Source organism: Prenolepis imparis, unplaced genomic scaffold, assembly GCF_030444845.1.
Source record: "Prenolepis imparis isolate NDT839.2.m4 unplaced genomic scaffold, iyPreImpa1.0 SCAF_7, whole genome shotgun sequence".
Taxonomy (NCBI): domain Eukaryota; kingdom Metazoa; phylum Arthropoda; class Insecta; order Hymenoptera; family Formicidae; genus Prenolepis; species Prenolepis imparis.
In genome coordinates, this window is record NW_028141165.1 from 6,727,676 (window position 1) to 6,752,062 (window position 24,387).

Here is a 24,387-nt window from a genome sequence, read left to right on the forward strand (position 1 = left end):
AAGGCGGTATGCGGTTCGACATAATCGCGTAAAAATCGCTTAGAGAGAGATTCGCGAAGATACTCCGCCGTCTTCTGTTTCCTCATCAAGGGCTAACGTTCCAGTTATCCTCAATTTACTCGACGATTTCCAGCCACCCCTATCGCACTTCGCGACCAGAAGATCGCCGGTTTAAATTCCCTCACCTTCCTCTTCGGAATTTCACACGCCTGCGTAACACGATCCGTTATCTCGCGCGCGTATCTTCACGCGCGTGTCCGCGACTTTATTCGCGGCTCTCGGGTTTCGGGAGCGAACGATCGCGGATCGGGTTCAGATCGGATCGACGATGTCCTCCGCGGCCTCCGAAGAGATATCCCGTCCGATACATAACTTCTTCCGCTACCGGATTGCCTCTGGTCCTCAGTGTGAGAAAACCGGGTAATATAATTCAGATCGTATCTAGGCCGAACGACGTGGGCGAAATAATGTGTATGTTTTGCAGCGTTTTTTTGTGCAGGGGCCAAATGCGTGGGCGTGGTCAATGATCTCGGTGAAATTAACATCCCTTTTTAAAATTTCATATAATTTGGTAGAGAGTTCTCTCCGACTCTTCCCTCTCTTGCGAAATTTTCTATGTAATAATATAAAAATATAAATATAATATACAAATAATATTGATAATTTAAGATAAAAATAATATATATGAATATATTATCAAAATAATATTCTATATATTTTTTATTTATAATAATAATAATAATAATAATGTATTCCAAGAAAAGCTTATTTCAGCAATTTTGATTGTAAAAATAGGTACCCGAAGATGCGATTATATTATCGACTTCATTGATAATAATCTTCAGCCATTTCAATCATTCATAACTTCGAGTGTTAGAATTCTTATTCGGAAATGTCTATTTCTTTATCTTCGTGATAAAAAATGCGACTCGTGTAGGTTCATCCAGATCGATATTTTATTATGAATTTATGTATCGAAAACTGGTCATAAGTTCATTGTTCCACTTTTGCCGATCTCAAACTGCGAATATTTTTGACATTTTATATTTCGTAACTTGTTTACGAAAAGAATGAATATGAAACGTTTTACGCTGTCGAAATTTGAAATTGAAATGAAATGGTCAAAATAAAAAAAAACGAATGATAATAATGCAAGAGGATGTATTGAATTCATATAATTATTCGAATAATTATCGTCATACATCGATATAAATGTGTGTAGATATATATATATATATATATATAAAATTCTTTAAATTTTTATTAAAATAAAGTTAAGAATTTAAAATAAGTTAAGAATTTAGATTTTTTTTATTATGTTATTTATAGAAAAAAGTAAATATGAATATTTAAGGTAATTTACAGAAAAATAAAAAAAATTATTACATTAAACTTCGTTATAATTAGGTAATTTATAATGAAAAAATTTATTATATATAAATATACCTATATAAGTGTATGTATATGTATAATTTTAATATTGTTTATACAATTTATAATTATTTAACTTTTTAAGAATTATAATTAAATTTTATATAAATTTAGATCTAAAAAATAATTAAAAAGTTTAATAGTTTTTATGATGTAATTTTATTAAATATATTTTACGGTACGAATAAAAGTATACATAGTATAAATTGTGTTTTTTATATGTTACAGATCAACGCTTTGTGTACTATAGAGCTCAGCTACTGCGCATCGTATTGGTGAGTGTATTGCATGTTTATATACATATATAACATTATCTATATATCTAGATTAATCACCAAAAATTAACTAGAGCGCAATTCCGAAAAAAAGAGTTAAGAAATTATATGTTAACTTTATATAAAAAAAGATTTAAGAAATTAAATGATAAAATGATGTATGCATCCTTGTTTTGAGTAACACTTAAATGCTATTTTTTTTTTATTTTGTTACCGATTTTATCTTTGTTGTTACCGATTAGAATATATATATAATAATGAAAGTAATAATCTTTTTCAAAGAGATAATTATAAGTGATATCAAATTTTCTTTTTTACTACTTAATTTAAGTAGCATTATTAAAAAATAATATAGTGCTAGAAAAAATTTCGATACATGTTATTTTACCCGTATAAAAAAGAACTCGAGCAATCTCGAGGAAAGATACTTTCGAAAGTGGAAATAATCACTATTCCGCTGACATCTGCCCTTAATAGCTTACATTGAAGTGGTGAGCACTTTCACCAAAAAATCTCCGAAAATTCGCGTCTCGATCTTATATAACGATATCGAAGCAATTTAATACACCTACCTAAATTCGGAAGAACCAGAGGCGACATAGTTCTCTCTCATAACGGTTTCGTATATATTTTTTTCGTCTCTCTCCTCTTGGAAAGAAACTCGAGATCCATGCACGTGAAGATTTAAGGAGCAGTGCTCTTTGAAATCCTTTATTCAATTGCCGCTCGATCCAAATTTTTTACTCTCTCGCAATAGCCGATTGTGCGTGTTCGCTGGCAGCAAATTTCGATCGTTTATTTCCCAAGTAGCGTACCGAATCTTTCGGAATGCAATTCAATGTGTGATCCAAAGCGCATCCGATGCAATGAAGATCGACTAAACGCGAAGGATAACCATGGGCGGCGAAATTTTTTTTTTATATAGAAATACCTATATATTTTTTCACATAGTCTTTGAAGATGCGGGAATACTTCACCGTAGAAATGCATTAATATTCAATTATCTCTCAATAATAATCACATAATATAATTATCGATAATACTACACAGTTGAAAAATTTGTGTTAAATTTAACAAATATCACATGTCCCAAACGGTCCACAGAAATTTTTGTGTTAATTTAACATAATACGGATATGTTAAATGATGACACGAATATTGTGTTAATATTTTAACATAAAATTAATGCAAACTTCAAGTAAACTTAAAATAAATTTTGTGTTAAATTAACATAGTTTAATTGTAAAAATTAACTAAAAAAATTGTTAATTTTACATTTTATAATCCCCACTTATATTATAAAGTAAAATTAACATTTTTTTCTGTAAATTTTAACAGATAAATCTTGTCACTAATAATATCGAACATATTTATTGTGTAAAATTAAAAGTAAATACACATTGTGTTATTTTTACACTTTTTTCAGTTATTTTAATAATTTAACATTTGAGTTCAATTAACACAACAGCAATATGTTAATTTAACACATGAATGTGTTAAATATTTAACACAAAAATTTTAACGGGGATCGTTTTTAACAAGAAAACACAAATTTTCCAACTGTGTATGTAGGATGACACACAAAAGATAAAAATAGCTTGATCATCGTTTCTTATGCGAATAATTTTAATAAATTAATAGATAATTTTAATATAAATTAAATATATATTTATATTTAATTAATTTAATATAAATTTTAATAGAAATGATTCATTATAATGCCCCCCCCCCCCCATTATAATATAAATTATTATTTCCTCCGATATTTTTCAATGAATTGACTTTACAAATAATGTCGTTATTACTTAAAAAATAAAGTACGCGTTTCCACTTTATTCCGACGCCGTGCGAGATACATATTATACTAAAGTCAGTATCCATGTGTGTCCGTGGGTTAATATAAAGTTGCACGGCGCGCCGTAATGTAACACGTCGGTTTTACGGACACGCACTTCTGCCGTGGAAAGGCGGCCCGATGTGGCAATGGCGTTTATTTAAGGCTCCGCAGCACGTGGGTAAGAGAGCATCGAAAGTACTCGCTGTCGAGTATCTAAGTGGTTTATGGATCTGCGGCGACGTCGTCGAGGATAAATGCAAGCGTGCAGATGCGTATATGATTATCCTTAAAGGTTACGCGATTGCGCGATCGTCGCCGTTATGGTTGTTCCTCTTCCACGGGACGACAGTGAATAGTCTCTCGGAGCTATCATCCATTCTATATTGCTGGAAAAAAAATTTCGTATTCTATATCGCGAAGAGAAAACTACGCTCCTTTTTCTCTTCACAAAATTATTATCCTGTCTCGTATAACAATGCACTAGTCGTTCGAACGAACGATGATGACCAGAAATATTTTTTTTTTCGGAGTTTGTAAAAATTTGTTCAAATAAAAATCGAAGCATTATTGAACGTCGATTCTATATTGCTGAAAAAAATCCATTCCGCGTATTTCGTATATTCTATATCGCGGAGAGAAAAGTACGCTTCTTTTTCTCTTTACAAATTATTATCCTGTCTCTTCACAACACGATGCATTCATTTAAAATAAAATATTAATATAATAAAATTTTTTTTTTTTTTTTTTTTTGAGTTTTGTAAAAGTTTGCTGAAATAAAAATCGAATAAAAAAATGAAGAATCGCGTATGAAGGAAGAAGGAAGAGAGACGAAAGATTGAGAGGAATTTCGACCATTGCACGACGACGTCGTCTCCGATCCAGGTTTTCAGTTAGGAACAAGACGAGACGCCGGGCGACAACTAATTAGGCCTAAAAAGCCAACGATCGCTTTCACGGTGCGCCGCCTTGCTTGTATCTACCTACACGCGCGTTATTTCTCTGTATGCGTATACGCATCCCCGAAGACGTGTAAAGGATCTAGTGCCACTTGAGATCGGCGGATCGAGTGGTTTCCTTCTCCTCCTGAAAAGACCGGCACTCCGTGTCGGAGCATTTTTTATTCACCAAAACGATTTATGAAAAACTAGGGATGTTTGTAAAGGATGTAACATCTCGGCGCAATCTTTCCTAAGGATTGCGTCTGGTATAGCAGTGAAGATATCTATAATGCAATGACTAAAATATATAATTACCGCACATCTTTTTTTAATATTTAAAAATTAACAATTTAAAAGACTGGGTAAATATATTATATTTAATACGACATGTTAAATATTATAATTTAACATACGTATTGGCTTCTTTGAATGAATAAATTGTAATTATATAGAAAATAATTCTACAAGAGTTGAAAAAAAAAAGAATTTTGTTAAATTGAAAAGCACAGAATTGTTTGTGATTATGCGAGCGTTTAAAATTACCTGTAAAAGTTAAAAAAAAAATGAAATACAGACGGAAGGTGGCCGATTAGAAAGACACTGATTACAGACGACTGGTTGAAGCGGATGTGAAATAATCACCGAAGAGCACCCGGTAGTGCGATAACCTATCGCAAAGTGGCCGATAATAAGTATGTTCTGGTCTAAGCTTTTTCGTGGCAAGCTCGGCCGAATAATTTTCATGAGAGTGATGCCATTTGCAAACTAAATCACGATGCGCATATAATTCTCACCGGAGACAAGTTAACTCGCGTATGCGATATTTGCCGATGTTTAACTTATTCTGCAAATTTGCTCGACATTGACAGAGATAAAGAAACATACGAATTTTTTTATCGTATTGTGTTTAGAAAAGCAATATGTTTAGGAAAAGGAATTTTCTTGATAAACGTAAAAATGAACTTTCATTATCCTATGAAGTAATTGACGAGCAACCGTGTCATTTTCATTTTATCAGCACTAAACGCTGATGTAATTACTTTCGTTATTATACACTATATTCATACGAAAAATATTTTACGTTTTATTCCAACATTCTCTAACATTTTAAAAAGAAAGAGAAATAATATATAATACTATAATATATATAAAAGATATTAAAAAGAAAAAAAAAATATATATATATACATATTATGAAATTACATTCTCTAAATTCTTTTTAATTTAATATTTTTACATCTATTCGATATTAGCTCTGCACCTGACAAGTGCCAACAGATTTGATTATATTTATCATCGTTCAGCAAGAGGGTGAAAAGTAGATTTTCACCCGCATGTCGAGATAAAAGGCGAGCACGATACCGAAAACGAGTAGTGTCTATACGTACGGATCGCGATATCAGCGACAACCATTGTTCGAGAGCTTTATGAGCGACCGATAGTCGTACGTATGTCCTCGCGAAGCACCCCCTTATACAGGGGAGAGACGTAAGAAAATTTCTTAGACGTGATATCTGATTTCTAATGTTTCATTTTTAGACGAGAGAAATATTGGTTTGACAAGCAAAGTGTCATTGGGTATTCGAATATAAAAAATTTTTAGAATTGAATTTCTACGCTATTTTTATATTAATTATTTTAATATATTTATATATACATATATATATGTATATTAACTATTTTATTAATTATGTTAGTCACTATTCATATATTTTGTCTATGTAACAATCTATTTTATGCAATTCAAACGCTTTCCCTTAAAAAGAAAATCGATAAATTTTCTTATTTTTTCTACTCTTGTAGAATTATTTTGTAAGTGATTATAATTTATTCATTTATTCATTCAAAAAGAGTTATCCGAAAGAGAGATATTCGATTAAAAATAAAAGATATAAAAAGGGTATTAGAAAAGTAGAGTTATCCGAAAGAGAGATATTCGATTAAAAGTAAAAGATATAAAAAGGGTATTAGAAAATTTTCTTATTTTTTCTACTCTTGTAGAATTATTTTGTAAGTGATTATAATTTATTCATTTATTCATTCAAAAAGAGTTATCCGAAAGAGAGATATTCGATTAAAAGTAAAAGATATAAAAAGGGTATTAGAAAAGTAGTCTATTTGTAGAAAAATATGATGGATAAAATTTCGAAAACGAGTAACGTATAGATATCGTCTATCGTTAATATCCCGCTAGGAGAGATAGCACGCCCTGCACAGACAGGACAATGTTAAAGGAGTCGACGATAACTTCATGAATACTTATCGTGGTACATCGAAATATGCCGGCACCGCCATTCTTCCATCGCACGAGTTTTATCTAAACAGCTATTTCCCGCACCGCGATACGGTCTGCCCGTGTTGTTAAAACCGGCAACAATAGCTTCGCCAACTAATTATCTGTCTTGACGCGTAATTTTTATGAGCCTCTTGTCTCTCGGACCCGAGACTCCCGAGAATCAATTTTATACACCTACTCGTTAAACGAAGTTACCTTACCGTGTTAACATTTTACCTCTTCATGAATACGAGAACACGCCCAGATTTCACACGTTATTAATTAATTGCACAGTGAACCTGTAAAAAATATAATTAACCTCGCTCTCTCTCTCTCTCTCTCTCTCTCTGTCTGTTCTTATATGAACGATAAAATTAATTTCGAAGTTTTCTTGAAATCCAAGTTTCCTGAAACTCTTTGAAAAACTCTTTGAAATGAGCCTAAGTTCACAGAACAGTTGATCACAACTGATTTTAATTATCGTGTAAAATAAGAGGGCCTAGAGGGTAAATTGTGAATGAAAAAATAGAAGTAAAAAATATTCAGGTAACGGGATGATTGCAGACATCGCGATGGTTCAGACATCGCGATGGCGGCACTGGAGAGTATCTCGTGCAGCAGATGCTGGATTATTGACGATGTCTGGCGCAGCATCTCGGTAGATAAATCGATATTTATGGATGCTATGATTCCGCCAGCTGTGCGGATCTGTTCGCTAATGATATCGATGAGAAATATGTTTATTTATGTCTATATATAATGTATGATTATTATATTATAGGTATATACATTTATTTAATGCCGTATCGATTTAAAGTTAATCGCGCGATCGAAAGATCGAAAGACAGATTATAAATTACGATGTAGGAATTTTCGCCAAATTTAGTAATATTAATTTTAATATTTGTTCGCGTAAAATGGTAAAATGCAACTCGACGAATATATTCGTAATATTAATTTTTAAAAATTTTGAAATACCTCCAACGATAAATTTTTATTATAATTTAAGGAATATTTTCATAATTTTGAGTAAATATATATATATATACTAAATTTTTATTATAATTATATTTTTGAGTAAATATATTTACTAAAAATTATGAAAATATTCCTTAATTTTATAGTAAAAATTTGTGTACATATACATACAAGTTACACGATTATCTTGCATTTTTCATTAACTATAATTTGTACGCGTATTTCAATTTAATAGTTAAATGCAGTTTTTATTTTTAATTCTAGTTAATTTTTCACACGCAGTGTGCTAAAAGAGTCGACGAGCGAAAAAGTCGTGCCCAGACGGAGGCTTTGTTTCCAATTTCGCGTTTCAGATAACAACGGACACTAGATAACGAATTGTGACGGCTGTAGTTCGTGACTATATCGCTTACACCAGATGCGGCGGTAATGTCATGCCATGCAGTAAAATGTTTCATATTCTCGATTGTAATAACCGTTAACTGATATTACGGCGTCGGGCAATTCGTGATTTATCGGCGACCGTCGTGTTTCTCCGAAGAATGTATCAAACTATTCCTCGTCTGGAATCTACACATACACACACACACACACACACACTGCAACTGCAACGAGATTGTGTGTGAGCGGAGCGATAAACTTTTATATTCGCTATTTTATTCGCAGCTGCGGATAAGCTTATGGCAATTCAATTTTTTCTTTTTACTAAATTATTTGAAACGTGTATTAATTTTTTGAGAAAAATTTGTGAAGCCTTTTATTTTTTCGGATGCAACTCGATCTACACAGGTTTAAAGATCGCATCGATTCGTGTACATGTAATTTATTTATTTTATTTTTATATTGCAGTACTTTTTTTTACGCGACATCTATAATATTCATCGCTATTACAGCAAAATATAGACTGCTGCACTTGAGATAAAGAATTTATGCAAAGATTATTTATTTTATCCTCAAAAGTTATATTCTTTGCCTTAATTGACAGACAAATAAAATAAAATAAAAATATAAAATATAATAAAATAAAAAGAATATAAAATATAAAAATATAAAAATTAAGGAGGAAAAATAATATATATAGTCTTTAAATTCAATTATTTATGTATATGTACAGTCGCGGACTAAAAGGTTGTCCGCTTTTGCTAATACGATAAGTTTCGGAATATGGATCTTATATAAGTATATGAGCGCGAATGCATACGGCATATTTTAGCGGAGCAGACGTACAAGATGTATAAGGTGTCAAATATATTAATATATTAAATGAAATGATAATAAAATTGCTAAAATTCATATTTCAGCGGACAACCTTTTAGTCCGCGACTGTACATATCGAATTGAAAGACATCTGTCTTTTTGGTATTTTCTACAATTTCTTCTTCTTACAATGATTGATTTTATAATAAATGAGATTTTAATTGATAATCTCGTCGGCAGCTAACATTGGATCGCTGTTACAAGAGTTGCTCGATACTGTTAATAATATAAACTGTTAATCACGTTTTTCTGGATCATTGATAATTTTGTCACGCGAATCTCATGTCATAAAATAACAAGTTCTCAGGATGAGAACCGCGATACCGCGAGCAATATATTTCAATACGCAAGACAGTATTGATATAATTATCAGGGATAATAATTATCGGTGTTCCACACCCACTCACACACACACGCTCACAAAGACACATACATGCATACACAAAGATACATAACACACACAAAACTCTCATCAATGTCGCAAAAATTATCAGCGTTGCATAATAATATAATATATGTATATCCAAGCAGAGATACACATCAATTAGTCACTTTGATCCTGTTATTATTATATAATCGACGACGGAAAGATGTGCGTGAGGAAAATCTAAACACAGAAAAAAATCAACGCATCATTCCTGATTTAATGTCGATCTCGCGATTAATGTCAATTCAATTCGATATTGAATGTGATGGAAAGAGCGACGCTCAAAATGGTTCTTAAAAATCCTTTTTTTAAACAAAAAAAATTTGAATTAAGTAAGGTATCATATAATTGGAAAAATTTTTAAAAGTAGATCATTATTTGCGAATAAACTTATTACGTTACGGCATGTAATTTTTGAGATATCGTGGATCCAAAATTCTAGTTAAGCTGCCTGATTTGTAAATAATAATAAACATGTTTTTCGAGTAAAATAAAAAATAAAACATTGTGCAGTCATTGTTTGATTGCAATGTGTATATAAATAACAATATTTTTATATTTAATATTTTTTTTGTAATGCAGTTATTATTTTTAACATAGATATACGAATATTTCCTTGATTAATCATTACGCAAATGATGTAAATTATTATGATGCAACAATCAACAATAGTGATAATAATCTTTCAAACAATTTTATTTTATCAGTGAACAGAAATGGCATAAGAATACGATAGTGCCAATTTTCTTATTGTCATCTACAATTGACTTCAATGGATTTTAATTATGAAATAATTATGAAACTTTTATTATTCTATCGATTCAAAAACGGTTCATGATAAAAATATATATATTTGTAATCGGTAAAAAATTAGCTTTAATTAGATACTTTTTTAATATTTTTTATTTCTGCTCAAATGGAAGATTTTCTAGGCATTACTCTTTATACAAGCACCCGTGCAAACGATGAAAATTCCTATACGTTGTTTCGTACGTGAGCTATCGCTATCGTTATTATCACTAAGGTCTAACTAATGAACGATATGCAGTGACGAAGATAAGAAGAATGCGCTTACACATATATTCATATATTAAATACATTATAATCGATGTAACTTGCATCCTGATAAGCGCGACGGTCATTCTTATCGCGAGCTTGGTCTCTTGAATATAATAATTGCGATTCGCCGAAATCACCACCGTATTTCCGATCTTTTGTGCTACTTTTGTGTTTCGCGTCTCTTTCTCCGATGATTTATTATTTAATTTAATATTAATTGAATATTAATACGAATTTAATATTGATAAAATTTACGATCGCGATGGACGCGACTGTATTTAACACTTTATTTATCGCACGTGAATAATAACGAAGAGCGATTAAATAGGCGAAGAGGAGAAGTCCTATTGGTCCACGATGTATTTATTATCTTTCGTTTTTTTAATAAATAAATAATACGTCGTCTTGATACATACAATAGATATTCTTTTTCAGAATAAAAAATTGCGTTATTTTCAAAAATTTTGTTATCGTCAAAAATACAGTATATAGTACTCACGTGTTCAGTCAGCGCTTGACATTTTCGTCCTATGGGAATTTATTTGGCCTGGAAATCTCTCTTTCTCTCTTCGTAGCAGGACAAACATATGATATTATACAGTCTTGTATAATTTAATAGAGTACGCGACACCGTGTCACTTTTCACTCTTTCTTCTTTTCTTTCTCTCGCTAATGAAATAATTAATTTCTTCTTTGCCGGCTTTGCATTAATTGTTGAACTCGGAAGCACTCGGCGATTTATAATTAGTTTGTTCCATATCGAAACTTTGTTGGAATAAAACACCCGCAAAATATTTTATATCAGTTACGATCTGTAATTACTTAACACCAATTGCTCGCAGCTTATTTCTGATTTCTGAGTCAACAAAAATGTCGAAAACGTCAGAATTCGAAGAAGATTCATTGACACATCATTTGCGCTGAGTCACCGTAAACGTCCTATCTGTAAAATTTTAAAATTATTATCAGTTATCAGTTCTAGAGAAATTTTCTTGTTTCCGGAAGAGGACACTCATTCTTCCGCATGGCTTTTATTTTGGACCCCGTCACATTATCAGCGGAAAATCTTCGATAGTCAATATTTATCTATCTTCGATATTTATTTATCAGATAAAATTTAAAAGTTTATACGAATAATATTTCTTGATATACGATCGGAAATGAGCTGATTTTTTATTCACAAATGATTTTTTACTCTCTTTCTTTTAAAGCAGTGTATTAAGATCCAGAAAAGCTCTCTGAAAAATGCATTGAAATTTATGAGACTCTTCTATCTTTTAGATAATAATTCAATTCTATCAAAACATCATATATTTTAAGTCCATTCACTTAATCCACTTGTAGCCTTCCAGAAAATGTTTATATTAAAATCGAGTGCACTGTCGCGAGATTCTAAAGAGACTCTTCATCGCATCAACACGCTCGTCACAAAACTTCGAAATTAGTAATATCAGAATATTATCACTTCCATTATCTCCAATTGATCAATAGTTCGAAGCCAGGTTGAAATTCGACAATTCCAAAGGGTCAGTTCAACTTGATTCAGTTTCAGATCAGTTTTGGTCCATCGTGATTGATTCCTTTGATCTTCCGAGGTCCATGAACGATCCGCGGAATCTAAAACGCGGTCACACTCGCGTCAGTATTCGTGTATATGAAGTGACACACAGGACTGCGTCTTCAAGACGTGGTGCAGTCGATGACTGCGTCTCTGAAACTGTCCTGGACAGTCACCTCTCGACGTTGGTACCGCGAGAGACGAGGGGGGAACGAGGGGTGACCGCAACATGGAAAGGCAGCCGACGATGCCGTCGAGAGTAGGGTCAGGTCTCACCGGGAAGGGATGGGATCGCGATTGTCGAGGAGGGGTGAGAATCGGGTATACAGACCCGGAGAGGGATCGTCCAGGTCCGTTGGCGACCGGACTAGGCGGTTCTCCGGATCAGATCGCGGTGACTTTCAAAGGCGGAGCGAATGACGCCCACGTGCGGAGACCCCGTGATACCGCATTTAAGGAGGCGGCGACCACGCTCGAGGGATCGATTTTTATATAAATTCTTTTTTCAACCAGGCCCTTTCCTTCTTTCTCTCCGCGCGTTTCGCTCTCCTCTTGGGTGCTCCGTCTTTCTCTCTTTCTCTCTCTTTTTCTCTCTCGTCACGCGTTAGCCTTCGTCTCTTTTCCACCTTGTCGCGACTATAATGTCCGACCAGATCGGACGTGGATAAGAAGGCGCGCCAGGTCGTTCCTCACGGATATCTTCAGGTATCCGCCGCCTTGAGTCTGACTTATAGACTACCTCTGTACAGGGTCCGGAGGCTTTTTGGCTCGCTCGGCCTCGCGAGATCCGTACGTGTGTGCGTGCCTCGATCAGCCATATTTGGAAATAATTCTTATTATTAATGAGAAATATTCTCTCTACTCTAATCGATATATTTTATGTCTATATTGTTGTAGCAGATTTGCTTTGTGTTTAAATCATCATATTCAGGTCATTTGAAAGAATTTACTATTTCAAATATATTTTCGAGAATTTTTCTCCTTTCCTACAATGTAATTAAATTGTTAAAAAAATATTTGATTCTAATATGATTAAGTTTTAAATTTTATTTGTATTAATTTTTTTTCAAATATTTTTTAGTGCTTTGATTTGTCATTTCTTTTGCTCTACCTCTTTAAGATTTTAACTTGATTTTTGCGATCGCGTGAAACAAGGATGGTCGGAAATTAATGTCAAATTTGAAATCGTTAGTTCACGCGAAAACAATAAAAAAGAGATAAACAAGAAAAAAATCTACGCAACTTCTACACTTACCGTCGGAAACTATAAAATCGCGCTATCCTCTGAAATTGTTTTAAATAATCAAATGAAATATTCATCAAAATATTATTCTTCATATTACCATATTTTAAAATTATTTTTATGAAAAACTTATTATTTCAAGATTAAAATAAAAACTGGTACGAATAACTCCAGTTTATTTTTCCGTCAGCTGTCGTCCGATATTAGCGTAACATATCGGATAATATTGATAATAACGTAACGTAGACTGCATATCGGAAAGAAGTGACTAATCAACTACGTCGATATTCGCGGAGATCGCAACGAAAAATACGAAATTGTGGCTTACTTCGTTAATTGGAAACGCAAAGTTAATTGCCGGTCGATTAGGACGCGATTACTCTTGTCGTTACTTATAATAAATCAGCTGTCTGCGCTTCTCTCCCTCTTCCTCCCACAGATAAACGTGCCGCGGTTTTTAGTAGCCGTTGCTTAATCGCGCCGACTGTATACACTGGCTTTTCTCTTTGTCTTAGTTAATTGCAATAGCAATTAACGGGCGAGATTTCTTGAAATTAACATGGACTCGCGAAGAAGAAATCTGTCGAACACGGAAGACAAGCGTGAGAAGATCTCGCGATAGCAAGACGATTACGAGAGAGATGACAAAATGCAATATTATCAAAGATAGCTAACAATAAACTTAGTAAGCCTTTAAAGACACACCATTCTCTTCGAGAAAAAAAGGCACGAGCTAGTTGTGCACACGTTTTTGCGCTTATTTTTTAATTTACATATATGTATTGGGTTGACTCATAAAATAAGTTTCGTTTTATTTAACTGATATTAAATTGAATTTTTATATTTAAAATTATTTATAATAAATTTTAATCTGTTATATATTCTGCATTATTAAGTACAACTTGTTCTTATTTATATAATGATTTGTAAATTCCTTCTTCGAGGAATTTTGCAAGTTTTGATGCATAAAATTTTTCTTACAAATTCATTAAGCATCATTGAGAAAATGTTTTCTATATTTTAATAAATTTTGAAGTGTGACCTATGATGCAAATCTAAATAACGAGGATGAGATAGAACTGACAAAAGCTCCTCTGTGTTATTTTAGCCATATGTGGTCGTATAACAAAATCACATTTTCGCTATTGGTGAGAGAGCTGGTCATTATTTTTTGAAAATATTTCTTATACTCTCGCTATACGATTATATCTGCTGTGATTGTTTCGTTTCGATTAGGAACACATGATTGCTCAGAAAAAGTGATACAGTATTTATCTATAGTGGAACTTATCTATGACTCAATTCAATATTTTTGAAAAATGTGTTTCCTGAAAATCAAGCACTAAACTTACAATTAGATTTCTTCTGATAAGAAGATGGCACAAAACGAAAGTCTTACGATATATGTAATGCATAAAAGACATATCTTATACATATATCAGCATGCTATATTGCTTAATAATGCAGTATGTATTTCTTACTTTGAATTACAAAATCACGAATTATAATCTTTAATTATGTAATTCACAAACAAAAAGTGCGTTCATAGTCGGGGACATATGTTGATCATTTTATAGCTCGGAGGATTGATTTTGCAATGAAGTTTAAAAGTCTTCTATCGTGTATATATTATATAATATTCCTTCGTAAATTGCTACTTAAAATATTTATGAGCAATCAATGATATCGCATTACAGCTCTTTTTGCTTATTTAATGGCAGATGTTTTTCATGTATAATCGTTGTACTATAGAATTAGAAGATGAAGTCGGTTAAGAGTTTTAAGTTAAACAAAATATAATTAATTATTTTTGATATTATTATATATTTAATTATTTGATGAAAAACTTATTATTTCAAGATTTTAGATATAAAGACAAGATATATATTACTGTCAAAGAATAATGTAATTCATATATTTTTGCTGACACTTTAATTTGTTTAATTAACTTTATACCGATATGTCAAATAAAATTCAACATTACTCGCTTGTGCCGATAACAGAAAAACACCATCAAAGAACTGACAATAGCCAAGAAGCATTATATGACATCGTAAACATGTACCGTAACGAGGAAACAAATAGAAACACGCGGAAAGCGAAAACGACAAAATAAATTAATCTACTTAGGGATATCTTGTCGCGCATTAACCGCGCGATTGAAAATTCAAGAGGCGCGTTTATATACCGCGTCATTATCGTAGGCGAGTCTCATCAAGATGCATGCACGGCGAGCAAAACAAGAAGCTCGAGAGAGATGACGGCGAAAGACTAGTATCTAGCTCGCATTAATCAACCGCATGTGCGATGGCGGTAGGCTCTTTATGCAATTATACTGAGTACCGTCGCAACGCGCATAACATCGTGAGAGAGAAAGAGCGAGACAAAGAGAGATATAGGGTGATTTACATCGAGTGTAAAAAAAACTTAGACAGCTTGTTCAAAAGGTGATTTTAAATAAAAAATGTTATATGAACATAGGTCCTATTTCAATTAATTATAAAGCTACAAGAGATTAAAGTGCGATAATAAATAGTAAATTTAATATATAGTTTAATAAAAAGAACGAAGCGTATTCTATTTATAAATTAAAATTATTATTGAAAAATAATAATTTATAAATAGAAGATATGACTAATAATTGAAATAGAATTTATATTTATATAACATTTTTTACTTAACATCACTTTCCGAGCAAGCTGTCAAAGTTTTTTACACTCGTAAATTACCTTGTAATTTTAATTAATAATTTTTTGCAATAAAAGACGACGTACTGCGTACCATTCTATAACAAAGGATTCTGTTCTCATTATGGAAGAAACGCTGCAATAAAGTACGCGATTAATTTTCAGCGCAATAATTTTGACAATTTTTATAAGACAGTGTATTCTTTTTTTTTTGTGTCACGTTTCTAAACTCGTATATGACGCGGTTAATAAAAGCATCCGGCGAATAAAACACTCGCTAGGGGATTTGCTGCCCCCTAATAAAGGTGAGACTGATCGTTCGTTACATGCGTATGTCATTTGGAAAAAAGTAAGTAAAAAGGAAGGATTTCTGCGGAAAAAAATCGGAAATGTGCCTTGCTAGAGCTGATACTTTTTCCTTTATTTTTTCACAATTCTCAATTTTTTGAAAAATTAGAATTATCCATTTTTTTTAAATTAAAATATCTGAACCTAATAAGTATCTGAAAGAGAAATGCTACAAGCATCAATTAGGAGCAAATCCCTTCTGCGTACAGGTAAATATTTTAAAATCGGCCTCCCATCGGGATATAATTTGAGGTGACAATAGTACCTTCTCTACACCTGCGGTTTTTCTCATTCTTATTCAATTAAAGAGGTCCTCTAGAGATTTTTATTATACTCTTAATAGCTTTAAATGTAATACACAGAAAAAAGGATTAACTATAATTCCGTTATAGTCCTAGAATTTATCCCTATTGTCGAATTCTGAACAGTAAATTTTGAGGATATTTAAAAAAGGAATATTTTACGAGGTGAAGGGCGCTAATACGGCTTAGCTAAAAAGCTTTTTTTCGAAAAAAAAAAAAAAAACTTTACAAAGATACGCTTCCAAATATAGATATATCTTCTTAAGAAATTTGGCTCCTTTTCTTCCTCTCTCCTGAGATGAGTGACGTGCGAGAAATAAGCTGTGTAAGAAACAATATCTTCCGTCGCAGGAGCCATCGCCTGCTAAGCTACTGCTGCGTAGCTTGTAATAGAGCTGTGTTTTCTAATGGTCATTCGAGATTTGTCTGACACGATCTTGACTACCGGAGACACCGAGATACTATCGTTCTTCGATACCTTCTTCTACCCCACCCCCGCCCGGAGAGGGTCGCCAAAATCACTTCAGGGATTAAAATGCCGATGATATTAACTGTGAGAAGGATGGGATGAGATCGAGATGAGGGCACATTTCTGAAAACTGCGAGGAATGCAAATGATGAAGTTAAAGAAAGAATATTTTCTTAAGAGAAAATGAGAGAGAAAGAGAGAGAGAGAGAGAGACACAAACACGCGCGACAAGTTTGGCCTGAGACATAGAATGTTTTTTTTTTAGAATGATATTTTATTTTCTAATGGGAAAATTATTCTACGTTTGTGAGTGAAGCTAAAAATAGCAATTTAATTTTTATTTAAGAGTATGAAATTATCTATACTCTAATCATCTATACTTAAGAGTATGAAATGTCTATACTCAAATATCACTGATTAAGTTGTTAAATTGACGTTTCAATTAATAATCTCGCATTCTTATTCCAAAAATTATATGTTGTATTTGATTAATTCTTGAATGAATGATATAACGTGCAAAAAAATTTATTTGTTTAAATCTATTCTAAATTAAATCGCTTTTAGGGAGTAAAATATAATTTATTTGTCTCTCTGTTATTTTTTATGTGACATATATAATTTTCTGTATTTAATTTTTCGATTCCCGCTAAAATTCCATCACAGTTGACAGCTTGGTGACTCTTGGTTGAATACGTGATGATGGTCTCTTCATGACGACAAAGTAACATCTAATGGAGCTGTTTTCTCTCTATCGTCTTATTCTTTTTTATCTAAACACGATCTTGGCTACCAATTGTCGGAGCGATACGATCTATACGAAATCCCTCCGAAATCCTTACGCGCGCGATCCCGCGTAGTCTCGTGATCTCCATTCAAAAGAAACGCCTACGAAAGCATGTTGTCGACTCCTTTTATTCGTCACACGAATTTTGCGACTCGAATTTGCATTTCTTCGTCTCTCCCAGCTAATTCAGCATCTGTATTCTGGGAGACATATTTATTCAAATTAGTAATAGAACAGAGTCTGTGTTATAAACTTAGGTTGTATCAAAATTTATAATATGAGAATGAGAGGAACGTCAGATAAAATAACGCAATATATATGTATATGTAAATTCAATATTTTTAATATTTCATAAATATCAATTATATGTAATTATAAAATTCAAATATTTTTAAAAGGAAATATGCCTATATATATTTGTTCTTTTTGAAATAACTTTAATTTAATAACATATAAATAATATTATAGTAATACTTAATAGAAAATGTAGTGCACACAACACATTTGCAAGATAGCTATTATTTTTTTCAATTTATCGACATTGTTTACCATGTTTCTCAAAATAATTAACGCATAGTTAAGCGATCTTTTCGTACTCTTTATAAATACTTTCTCGACACTCGCTTTAGCGTAAATATCGTGATTTGCGAATGGGTGTTGGTCTCGCACGAGTGACTCGTTCACTCGTAAAGCTTTATCGGATTATAAATTCCACGTTCGACTACCGAAAAATATTTGTATCGGGGTTCTCTCAATAATACAGAGCATTATAATTAATGCTGCCACTTTTTGCAAATGACACGGAATACTTCATATATACATGACTTCGTGGAGTACATTATTTTGTGTAATGTGCAATAAGAGAGAATATCAGCTAATATTTTACAAAATGCATTATATGGCTATTGATATTGTACACATTCACTCTCTAACTTGTTTCTCATAATGTACATGTGAACTTTCTGTAAATTCTTACAAGTTTTGTCGGAACGGGACGATAATAATTAATATTACTTTTTTTTGTGCAAAAGATTTCGTATTCGCGCTTTTTCGAGAGATTTATTTATTTATTTTTAATGTTTCTCTAAACTATAATACTGCGTGCCTGTTTAATCTAAAATAGAAGGACGAGATATTTTACGATACCAAACTAAACATTGCAATATAGTGTTGTTGAGATAAAAAAAAATAAAATTATATATGTCCTCTCTCTTTCTGGACGGAGTTACAGTATTCTTTCTCACAATAAGCCAGCGACGTTGTTTAGCATCTTCAAAAATTCCTGTCTCTCGCGCGCGGCACAGTGAGTAAAAAAAAAATTCATAAAATATCACTAATTTACGTCCCGGACGGAATGCGCAGGAGCGTGGTCCGGACGATGGTTCCATCATGGCGGCATCGTAAACGGGGCGACTGAGGTATGTACTGAGACCAGGGTGTCCTTTCGGGGAGAAACGCTCGCGTCGATTTCTTTCCTGTCGTGCGAGGGTCGAGGAGAGGGAAGGGAGAATGGCCAGACGGGAAGGGCGAGAGTGCACGGAAAGTGCACTCTCACACCCCTTCGCCGTCCATTAGCGACCACGACGTGGAATGCAATTCCCCGACGAGAAGGCGAGAGGGACGAGGCAAATGGTGAAAGGGGGGAGAGGATAAGGTCCCGGGAATTGAAGCTGAAGAAGCATAAGAGGAGGGATAAAGAGAGGTAGAAAAGAGAGAAAGAGAAAGAGGGAGGGTTGATAGGAAAAATTTAGGGGAAAGAGACGCTGCTGATCGCATGTCGAAAAAGTGAAAAAAGGGAGAGAGAGAGGGGGGATGGGGGACAGACAATTTATTTCACGACCTAGGATGAGGAGATAAATGTTCAAAGTCGACAAAAAAATTTTCTAGAAAATGCATAGATGAATTTAACGTTTTTTAAAGGCTCATATTTGTGAATATATATAAGATGTATTTTATAACGCTTCTGTTTACAGATTTAATATTTATTATAATCATTATTTCTCTCTTTTTATATATAACTTGATTACTTACTATTTACGATTTATAAGCAGTACGCGAATTTTGCCAATCTAGTAAAGAGATTAAACGATTGAGATACGATACAAATTAAAATATTTATAGACATGTTTAGAAGAAAACTATGGGGAAAATCTTCGAATTGATATTTTTCTGTTTGCCGATAATACTGGTGTTTCGCGATTCTGATCTCGGGTCGAAAAATTCCACCGGCCAAATTCGCCTCGGGCTACCGTGAAACAACAATGCTGTCGATTTTTGAGAGGACTCCGACGAAGGAGTCAAGGAACGGGGCTTGTTAATTGGCGCCGACAATCCGGTGGCCCGGTTGCGACGTGAAACGTGAGGAGAGAGGATGGTAAAGAGAAAAACACGCGAGATGGCAGAGACAGAGAGAGAAAGGGAGAGAAAAAGAGGAGAGAATCGGAGACGGAGAGGAATAAAACCTGGAAAAACAAAACCGGCCGAACGACGACGACGCTAATGCGTGCCGCGAGATGACCAACACACCATCAGGGATCGCCTTTTCCTGGAAGCGGTTGCTCGCTCTTGTCGGGGAAGATAATTTTCGTCCCACCGTCGCCGGGACTCTCTTCGCAGGAGGAGACAGCCTCCCATCTCGTCCACCTCCGAAATGGTCCACCTCCCGATCGTTCTCCACCTTCCTCTGCCAATTCTTCTCTCTCTCTCTCTCTCTCTCTCTCTCTCTCTCTCTTTTCTTTTCATCTGTGGTCCTTGTAGAAATTTTTCGATTACGCGATTTTTCGCGCACAAGTGTTTTTATTCTATTTTCAGTCTGTTGCCCCCCTCCTCCTTTTTTTCTTTAATTACTTGTGTTTTATATATATATATAAAACACAAGTAATTAAAGGAAATTTTATGTGTATCAAGCTTGATTACTTACTGTTTATGATTTATAAACAACACGCGAATTTAAAAAAAAAATATATATTTTTTTTTGTATTTACGTGCTGCTTATAAACAGTAAGTAATCAAGTTTAATGCACATAAAATTTCCATTAACGGCTGATCATACTTGTATATATTTTTGTTATACATATAACGCAACATCCGTCAACGTTAATTAGAGCCATTCGATTAGTCGAAAGCGCTGTAATGTCCGCATTATCTCGTAGGGACGTTAGGATAAAATACGGCTGATGCAGCTCATCATTAAAGTAACGGTGGAGATAGGCGTGGCGCCGATCAGAAAATTGAAGGGTGCAGCTTTGAGGTGGCCCGGGGGTGGCCTCCCTTCTCTGCACTGTTTCGCTCTCGTTTTTTATGTCGCTGCGTTCCGAGTCATTTTAAGTATTTCGTCAATGTCGCAGCATTACCAATCGTCACGCATTCTTTATCAATAATTCATTTGTTATTGCGCATACGTATAAAGCAATCCAGAATAGATTAAATAAAATAGTAATTAATTTTAATATTAATTAAATATTTTGAGAGAATATTTTAAATTAATTAAATATTTTTATTACTTAATTAATTTTAATATTAATTAATATTTTATTTCATCTATTCTGGATTGTGTTGAAAAGCTAGCTGTGTTTCCCTGGATTATGTATTTTTAAGGATTCGGAAGATTATTGAGAAATTATATTAATAGGAATCGATCAAATTGAGTGATTTAAATATTCCAATTCCTGAATAAATAAATAAATGTATGAACATGCAGAGAGACAGACAGAGTGAAGATCCATCAAATGAAAAAGATTAGTCATCCGCATCGCGTTTTTCGGACAGTAAATAATCGCCATAAATATACTTGGCACGCTCTGTTGCATGTTTTCAACGAGATCCGACTTTTATCGATTTATGCATGATTTATGTTTCTCAAATCTGTAGATTGCGCGCGCCTCCGATACTGGGCCTTTCACCTCCGCCTTTGCGGACTGGCTGCATAACGACAAATCAACCCACATACATTAAACATTACTGCAATTTACATATCGAGACTCGTGCGTCACGCGCATAATAGCGAATAAAAGAAAAATCTACGCGCCTTGCGTATAATATGCGCGTATGACGTAGCGTAAATATCTCGATGCATAGTTTAGTAAAAAGCTATTTTAAATCATTAAAATTCAATAAAATTTCTTAAATTGTAATAATCGTGCTGATTGGTACCGTGCTCTTTTTTATAATTAGTATTTTTCGCAAAAGCTCAAAAAAAGTTAGTTTTTATACTTGGTATCGTCTTTACTCCAAAAAGGAGCGCGTTTTCTCCTCAGCATATATAGCTCCTGTCAATCGAGATTAAATAGCAAATTAGAGAAACGTTTTCACGGCAGCTGCACTCTCGAGGCTCCTCTGGCCCCTCATCTCGAGTCGTTGCTTCTCGCGAATCCATTCCGGAATTAGTGGAGTCCCTCCGCCGCAATCTAATCGTCAACGAGCGTCGTCGGCGTTCCTCTTCCTGGAAATCGGGGCGCGCGCGCGCGCGCTTGCACATGTGTTGGCGACTGTAAAGAGACGTGGGTGCATCAGGATCGACCGTAGGTCCTGGTAATAGCCCTGTGGGCGAACGAGTCGCCACGAGAGTCGAAAAAGAAAGAACACTCGGCGATCCCGGAGTCCGGAGTGATGGAAAGAGGCGAGGAAAATAAAGCGCGGAATAAAGCCGCGCAAAGTGTGGAGACGATTCTCGGTGGAAATCGAGATGGAGTTTTGCCAATGACAAAAAACATGAAAACGAGATTAGAAAGGAAGGATAATGAGCCCTAGGATATCCTTAGGAGGGAGGGTCCCTAGAGTATTCTCTTATTGGAAAAGGTTAAAGAACTAGTAGGAACTAATAATCCTTCTGTTAATAAATGGGTTGTGGATACCCAAAGCAATTTTAAATATGTTAAAAATATGTTGGAACTTTTCTCCGCCCGAAAATAAAATACAAAGATCCTTTGTATTCGAAAATCTCCTAAAATACAGGACGACTACAATGAATAAGAAATTTTTACAGCTTGTTTGGGAGATTTTATTTTAAGTAAAAAATATTATATGAATATAGATCCTATTTTAATGAGATGTCGAGCTTCCATTCGAGCTCTAGGAGCATATTATGAATTTGTTATAACTTGTACACTAAATTGTTATTTTCCAATAATTATTAATTTGTAGAATGTTTTATTGTTTGAATAACAACTACCTACATATTAAATCTGCTATTTATTACCGCATTTGATAAAACTTTGATCTTTTGTAGTTCTATAATTGAAATAAGTCCTTATGGTCATATAATATTTTTTCTTTAAAATTAATCTTCCGAACAAATTGTCCAAATTTTTTTACACTCGCTGTAGATCATCCTGTATAACGGAAAAGAATGTTCGATGTAGCTGTTATAAAAAATTGTCGCAATGTGTAAAAAAAACCCACAGTTGGCATCCAGGTACCTCCATACATTGATGGAAAGATAAAAAAAATTATGCATTGATAGAAAGATTAATATATTGAGAATGTGTGTGAAAATGTTGAGATTTTACTGATGAGTTGGATAAAAAATGTTCTTTTATTTTTTAAAAAGCTAAAGAGAATAAGATGATTAGAATCGCTAAAGTGACAAAATATCTTTGACATTTGATGCATCGCGGAATAATTATAAATATTTATTAAATATATATTTATTATAATTAAAATATTTATTATGCAATCATCTCTCTCCCTCTCTCTCACTTGTCATTCTTTACTATCTTTTATCAACGTTAATAAAGGGACATTGCTTCGTCGGGAAGTGTTTCCGCTTTTTTCGCAAAATCGATGCCTATACATGTGGCCGCGTCTTTGTCATCGCTTTGTTATCGTGGATGCGCGTACTATTATCGGAGACCACGTTTGGATGAGAACGCGGCCTTATCACGGGCGTTGGAGCGCCGCTCATTGGAAGTTAATGAATGCATCATCAGGTTTATCGAGAAATGCGCGTATACAGCGCGATAGTAGCGACTTTAATTTACAAAAAAGCGCGGTACGAGCGACTCTTACAAACGATAAACATGTGCGGCCGGATTGCTTTTTGGCGATCGAACGCCGCAAACTCGATTATAAGAAGCTATTTTTCACGACAAAATTGCAATCTCTTCTTCGCAATAAATGTTAATAATTAATAACTGCGACGATAAAGTAGCAGTTGCGCTACTTTGGTTTATTTCGGTTCTTTATGGATCAATTACAGCACGATTGATTTTTATAAATTTTGATTTATACATAAATTTATTTTATAAATTTGATACATACACAAATAATAGAATTGATTTTTATAAATTTTATTGAAGAAATCAGACGAATGTGACACTGAACGCTTCAATTCATTTTTGCAAAAACCTTATAAAATCAATCTTATTGTTAAGTATAGGTATATATAATTTATTAGGTAAATGCAAAATAAAAAAGTCGTACTTGTCGAAAATAAAGTTGAGGAATGAAATTAAATACTTTCAAGAAATAATTATCTTGTTAATTAAAAGATAGTTATTGTTGTCTGTGATATATTTTTCA

The 24,387-nt window shown here is 33.5% G+C and overlaps 1 protein-coding gene and 1 long non-coding RNA gene across 3 annotated transcripts in view; one reads left to right on the top strand and one right to left on the bottom strand.

Moving 5' to 3' along the window:
• The window catches only part of LOC145938828 (uncharacterized), a 60,868-nt gene extending 48,678 nt beyond the window's left edge, over positions 1-12,190 (bottom strand). For both annotated transcript variants that reach the window (XM_083042624.1, XM_083042623.1), the window contains exon 1: positions 10,977-12,190. The gene's annotated coding sequence lies outside the window, so the exon portion shown is untranslated. The remainder of the gene's footprint in view (positions 1-10,976) is intronic.
• LOC145938830 (uncharacterized) overlaps positions 1-24,387 on the top strand; it is an 81,649-nt gene that overhangs the window by 26,580 nt on the left and 30,682 nt on the right. The window contains exon 2 of the long non-coding RNA XR_014425743.1: positions 1,660-1,706. This is a non-coding gene — a long non-coding RNA (uncharacterized LOC145938830). The remainder of the gene's footprint in view (positions 1-1,659; positions 1,707-24,387) is intronic.